At 37.9% G+C, this 6,666-nt stretch overlaps 2 protein-coding genes and 1 long non-coding RNA gene across 7 annotated transcripts in view; 2 read left to right on the top strand and 1 right to left on the bottom strand.

Annotated features, from left to right (window-relative positions):
* The first annotated feature begins 1,454 nt into the window (after window positions 1–1,454).
* On the top strand, window positions 1,455–3,699 carry LOC129778660 (uncharacterized). Its single transcript, XR_008743474.1, has 3 exons — window positions 1,455–1,644; window positions 1,833–2,451; window positions 3,023–3,699. It is a non-coding gene; the product is annotated as an uncharacterized LOC129778660 (long non-coding RNA).
* Window positions 3,700–5,800: 2,101 nt separating this feature from the next.
* Window positions 5,801–6,666, bottom strand: part of LOC129779148 (zinc finger protein 267-like) — a 133,041-nt gene continuing 132,175 nt past the window's right edge. The window contains exons 3-4 of the transcript XR_008743576.1: window positions 5,922–6,017; window positions 5,801–5,861 (exon numbers count right to left, since the gene is read on the bottom strand). The gene's annotated coding sequence lies outside the window, so the exon portion shown is untranslated. The remainder of the gene's footprint in view (window positions 5,862–5,921; window positions 6,018–6,666) is intronic.
* The window catches only part of LOC129779149 (E3 ubiquitin-protein ligase TRIM37-like), a 46,990-nt gene continuing 46,635 nt past the window's right edge, over window positions 6,312–6,666 (top strand). For all 5 annotated transcript variants that reach the window (XM_055786437.1, XM_055786436.1, XM_055786438.1 and 2 more), the window contains exon 1: window positions 6,312–6,501. The gene's annotated coding sequence lies outside the window, so the exon portion shown is untranslated. The remainder of the gene's footprint in view (window positions 6,502–6,666) is intronic.

Here is a 6,666-nt window from a genome sequence, read left to right as displayed (position 1 = left end):
CGGCATGATAATATGAGACGCTAACCACTCGGCCACGGGTGCACCAAGGAGTGGATAGTATACGTATGGGATTTATATTTTTGAAATTTAGTGGGGAAAGATAAGCTGCGTCTTCTTTAAAAGTCGCAAACTGCATGTGAAAATATGTTTATCGGTCGATAAAAGTTTATGTAATAATTTGATGCGCACAAAAAATGTGCAGTTTTTCATATTCGCTTTTTGGACAACACACAGGTTCCATGTAAGATCATATTTCATAATGTTCATTCAAGGGAAAAAATCAGCAGCGATTTTCACTAACAATCAGAGCCTCCGCAGACTGCAGACTGACTTGTCGACCGATAGTTCGGTCGGCTTCTTAATCAGTACGGAGAGGTATGCATGTGCGCACATTACACCGATTCAGTTGGATCGGTTTTTGCACCAGTAGGCCGGTCCGACCAAACTGTCGGCTGAAAAAAAGTCTGTAGTGTGCGGGGATTCTCAATCATACAAACAATCACGATAACACGTACACGCAATAGGCAAAACAATGAATTGAAACCAACGAGAAAACTTTGCCCTCACTATAAGATTTTATGTTTACCTAATCCATGAATCGCCCCAGCTTCCCCCAGATTTTTTTCTGATAATCAGAAAATATATGAATGTTACGCGGAATTGAAAGAATACATGAAATTGAAAACATATAGTTTTGCTTTTAAAACTACGAAAATCTAATTTAATTTTTAACCCAAAAGTGAGTATACATTAACAAAATAAACCCTGCGTTAGATGCATTTTGCTCATAAATGACAATATCGTTTTATTTTCCTTACAAGCGTTCTCGTTCTATTTATCCATTCCGTCCAGCGCAAATCAGTTCAGCTGCACTGGTTCGTTCGCAAACAGTTCGCCCGCAAACACTTTGGTATTACACATATTGGCGATCTAACGCAAAACGTAAACGATCGGTGAGCCACCTGGATTTTGTTTTTGAACTAAGAAAATGATGATCATGTAACCTAAAACTCAAAAACAAATCACGTATATTTTACTTCCGGACTTTCCAAGGTAGTTCTCACATGCAAGAACCATGCATTTTTCTACTTGTTTTTGATGGTGCTCTAGAATTTCCGTCTTTGATTCAACCATTGTCAATATTTATACAATTTTCACTACTGAAAGAGATAAGAAAATAACATGTTATATATAAAAATGCACAGAATTAAATTTCTTAAAAACTCATTGCAATCAAATAATCTTTTATGATTATAACATTGTAATTTATGGAAAGAACTACAAACCTTCCATAAGCTCACATGGCAAAATTGAAAACCATCATCACTTTCACCGCAGTGCCGTCTAGGTGTAGATTTGTACGTTAGATCGCCAATTGATGAATTTACGTTGGATTTACAACCAGATGGCGCAGCGAGTAAAATGAGGATGTTTTGATTTTTTGGTATGAAATTCGTTCAAATACTAACTAGGGTAGATTACATATATTTCTCAGTAAGAAAAATAACAAGAGAGGAGTAAACACTGAAAAATACATTCGATGTATGTTTTAGGAAAAGTAGTGTAGGCAAATGATGTTGTGACAATGTAATTTGCAAGAAAATTTTGACTAAAAGTTGAAAAAGGGTCATTTGACCCTTCGTGGTAGGTTTAGTGTTAAACCAAACGTTTTGTGATGCATGATCGGCTGTTGTAATGCATTTTCGCGAAGCAACCAATATATCAAATAATATTGTGTACAAGCTTAGCTATCAAAATATTAGAATTAGCGCAGCAGAAAATAAGACATCAAATGCATAATTTCAATACGAGACATATTCTTATTTCTATAGAGTGCTAATGTACTGAATGAGTAACTGGGAGAGCAGGGTTTGCTTGAGCCCAGCGAGCGAGGTGGTTGGACCAGGTGGAGCAGGACTTGTCAAGAATCGGTGCAGCCGGGAGTTGGAGAACTGCAGCCATGGACCGGGTTTATTGGAGAAGAGTAGTGAATCAGATCTAATCTCAATGGGATGTAGAGTCATAGTAAATAAATAAATAGGGTTTGATTGTGCCCTACGCGAGATTTTCGTTAATGTTATTGTTATGGAGTGCCTGAATCAATCGACGCAAACATCTCGGAGATCTATTCGGAAAATACTGAGCAATAAGCACTCGAAGTTGGGCAATTATCTCGAAGCGACCGATTTTTCGTTTTTCAATTCGCAATTTGCGTGTTTCTGGAAGACGTAATCCTACGTCAAAAAATCGTGGTTACTCAGTGCGAGCTAGCATGCGAACCGGCTTACGAGTTAATGCACATTAGCTCGTATGATGTGTTCGCACGGCATAAGAAGCTCTGATTGCGTTGTGTAACCAGTCCGTTAGCTTTCGGTCGCAGTGTATGCTGTGTATTTTTGGGCAATTGTTAGGACTGATCTATAGTAAATCTTTAGTTTCGGAGGAAATTGGGTATGTGATTAATAAAACTCATATGACTGATTGTTAGTGCTCCCTTGGCCGAGTGGTTAGCGTCATAACTAACATGCCGGGTGTTCGGGTTCGATTCCCGTTCTGGTCGGGGGAATTTTTCATCAAAGAAATTTCCTCCGACTTGCACTGTGATCACGCGTATTCTAGAGCTTGCCACTCAGAATGCATTCAAGGCGTGTTATTTGGCATAGAAATCTCAACTAAGTACAAATAAAAATGACGCAAGTAATACTACGTTGAGACGGCGAAGTTTCTCTAGGAACGTTAGTGCCATTGAAGAAGAAGAAGATGATTGATTGTTGATTTTCGTCGGAATCGTGGTTCACGTATTTAGATTTAGCATTAAATTAAATTTAGTCGAGTTTATCGCTACTGTTTGCAGTATTGAATAGAATCGGAAGCGTTGTGAGCCTATTGTAAATCTATTGTAAACACCCAGTCTGTAGTGTCGTAGAATGCAGATCATAATGAAAAACGACGGAACAATAAACGAACGGACATATAGGACATATTTATTAATTAAGAAATATGCAACGCTTTTTTTCCACAGCAAATTACGATATGACATCCACCGATAATTCGCGATCGCGATTTTGTGAGTACTTTGACGATGTATCGACGTGCATGATCTGTTTGTCTAGATTGGACGATCCTTATTTGTGCCCTTACTGCTCGAAACTTTATTGCTACACTTGTATATTGAAATGGTTAGAGGCCGAACGGCACCTGAACTGTCCTCACTGCAATCGTGTCGTGCAGCTGGAGAAACTGGTGAAGGTACGTTGGTTCCAGGAGATGGAAAGACTACAGCGTAGTTGCTGCGACGAACCGAAGCCATCGTCTGCCGACGTCCGCAACAACGAAACATGTTCCAAGCATATGCAAACCGTCAACTTGTATTGCCGCCAATGTGAAGTCTGCATATGTAACGAGTGCGCTGTGAATGATCATATCCATTGGGATCACACATTCAAATTACCGGCACGACTTTTCTTACAGCCTCGTCGCCACTTTGTTATGATGTGAGGGTAAACCGAGGAAGTAACGTAACAACGAATAAACATGTATTTCATGTAATAATAGTTAAAGTACAATTGTATACTACGTTCACAGTCGGCTCTATCGACAATGAGAAACCCGATGACATTCCTCCTCAAATCACATCCGGTTTGTTGACAGCTGTCGGGTGACGGCTGTGAGCGTAACAGAACAGGGTCGCACTCCAACAATAGGCAAAGAAAAAAAGGAAAAAATTGTAATAAACCATCGATCGAATCCATATAAATTCGAACATTTTTGATTTTTTTTAATTGTAGCAAAAGAACTGTCTTAAAATATGTTTCTAAATGATGAAATAGCTGTTTACTTAATCATTTTAAAATTGAAAACAGTGAAATTATCGCACCTGTATTATAAAAATAACACAAAAACCGATGAACAAATGTGTGGAGAGGTTATATCGAAGCAGTGTCGTTCCCGCAAAAACTGCTGATTTTTTCCCTTTGAAACATCCATCAAGAATCATCGCGACGCTTTCAATGGTTTCGGTTTGGAGTGTTCAGCCGTAGTGAGGCCACATAAGGGACCAAATTGGCATTTCTGGAAAACGAGAAAAAGATTTCCTCCATCCCGGATCATCTTCCGAAGTGATTGCAAATAAATATTTTGCACTTTCGCAAGAATTGAATGTATAAATTTGGAATTTTGTGTATAACCATTGGAACGGAACGTTTTGGAAGATCCAAGAAGCGTATGCATAGAATAGCTGAAAACATCTCCGATTAGTTTATCTCATCACAATTTACGTCTTCTTTGCTGATTATAGGTTAAGTATCCCCAAAAGAATCCGGCGAAAAATGAAGCGAACAAACAAATATGTTTCGCGTATAGAACGAGCTTTTGTATCCGGAAAAGTTTAACCATTTCCGTCTCAACAATTTGTTGGTCGGAAAACGGTGGAAAGTTATCCGACTTTCTTCAAAACATTCCAAACTTTTCTGCTCCTGCATCGCGGGACGTGGCACTTCGACATATTGCTGAAGTAAACAAACACTGTTCAGTATGAATCGATAAAAAAATCACATCAGACCTTACCTGCAGTGAAAATGCGGTACACTATCGTGGCTCGACTTACGATTTTGTCACTTTTTACGATTTTTTGAACTTTTAAATACAAGAAATATTGGAAAAACTTCCTAACATCGAACAAATTGAGGATTCTTTATTACTAACTTATTTGTGTGTGTAACACATGCGCGCTTCGTGTGTATACACAGGTAATATCACTTACCTTCTATTCTACGTACTTTGGACCACAGTGCAAGTCGAAGGAAATTTCATTGACGAAAAATCCCCCGACCAGAATGGGAATCGAACCCGAACACCCGGCATGATAATATGAGACGCTAACCACTCGGCCACGGGTGCACCAAGGAGTGGATAGTATACGTATGGGATTTATATTTTTGAAATTTAGTGGGGAAAGATAAGCTGCGTCTTCTTTAAAAGTCGCAAACTGCATGTGAAAATATGTTTATCGGTCGATAAAAGTTTATGTAATAATTTGATGCGCACAAAAAATGTGCAGTTTTTCATATTCGCTTTTTGGACAACACACAGGTTCCATGTAAGATCATATTTCATAATGTTCATTCAAGGGAAAAAATCAGCAGCGATTTTCACTAACAATCAGAGCCTCCGCAGACTGCAGACTGACTTGTCGACCGATAGTTCGGTCGGCTTCTTAATCAGTACGGAGAGGTATGCATGTGCGCACATTACACCGATTCAGTTGGATCGGTTTTTGCACCAGTAGGCCGGTCCGACCAAACTGTCGGCTGAAAAAAAGTCTGTAGTGTGCGGGGATTCTCAATCATACAAACAATCACGATAACACGTACACGCAATAGGCAAAACAATGAATTGAAACCAACGAGAAAACTTTGCCCTCACTATAAGATTTTATGTTTACCTAATCCATGAATCGCCCCAGCTTCCCCCAGATTTTTTTCTGATAATCAGAAAATATATGAATGTTACGCGGAATTGAAAGAATACATGAAATTGAAAACATATAGTTTTGCTTTTAAAACTACGAAAATCTAATTTAATTTTTAACCCAAAAGTGAGTATACATTAACAAAATAAACCCTGCGTTAGATGCATTTTGCTCATAAATGACAATATCGTTTTATTTTCCTTACAAGCGTTCTCGTTCTATTTATCCATTCCGTCCAGCGCAAATCAGTTCAGCTGCACTGGTTCGTTCGCAAACAGTTCGCCCGCAAACACTTTGGTATTACACATATTGGCGATCTAACGCAAAACGTAAACGATCGGTGAGCCACCTGGATTTTGTTTTTGAACTAAGAAAATGATGATCATGTAACCTAAAACTCAAAAACAAATCACGTATATTTTACTTCCGGACTTTCCAAGGTAGTTCTCACATGCAAGAACCATGCATTTTTCTACTTGTTTTTGATGGTGCTCTAGAATTTCCGTCTTTGATTCAACCATTGTCAATATTTATACAATTTTCACTACTGAAAGAGATAAGAAAATAACATGTTATATATAAAAATGCACAGAATTAAATTTCTTAAAAACTCATTGCAATCAAATAATCTTTTATGATTATAACATTGTAATTTATGGAAAGAACTACAAACCTTCCATAAGCTCACATGGCAAAATTGAAAACCATCATCACTTTCACCGCAGTGCCGTCTAGGTGTAGATTTGTACGTTAGATCGCCAATTGATGAATTTACGTTGGATTTACAACCAGATGGCGCAGCGAGTAAAATGAGGATGTTTTGATTTTTTGGTATGAAATTCGTTCAAATACTAACTAGGGTAGATTACATATATTTCTCAGTAAGAAAAATAACAAGAGAGGAGTAAACACTGAAAAATACATTCGATGTATGTTTTAGGAAAAGTAGTGTAGGCAAATGATGTTGTGACAATGTAATTTGCAAGAAAATTTTGACTAAAAGTTGAAAAAGGGTCATTTGACCCTTCGTGGTAGGTTTAGTGTTAAACCAAACGTTTTGTGATGCATGATCGGCTGTTGTAATGCATTTTCGCGAAGCAACCAATATATCAAATAATATTGTGTACAAGCTTAGCTATCAAAATATTAGAATTAGCGCAGCAGAAAATAAGACATCAAATGCATAATTTCAATAC

Source organism: Toxorhynchites rutilus, chromosome 3, assembly GCF_029784135.1.
Source record: "Toxorhynchites rutilus septentrionalis strain SRP chromosome 3, ASM2978413v1, whole genome shotgun sequence".
In the NCBI taxonomy this organism is placed as follows: domain Eukaryota; kingdom Metazoa; phylum Arthropoda; class Insecta; order Diptera; family Culicidae; genus Toxorhynchites; species Toxorhynchites rutilus.
This window is presented reverse-complemented; position numbering and strand designations above follow the sequence as displayed.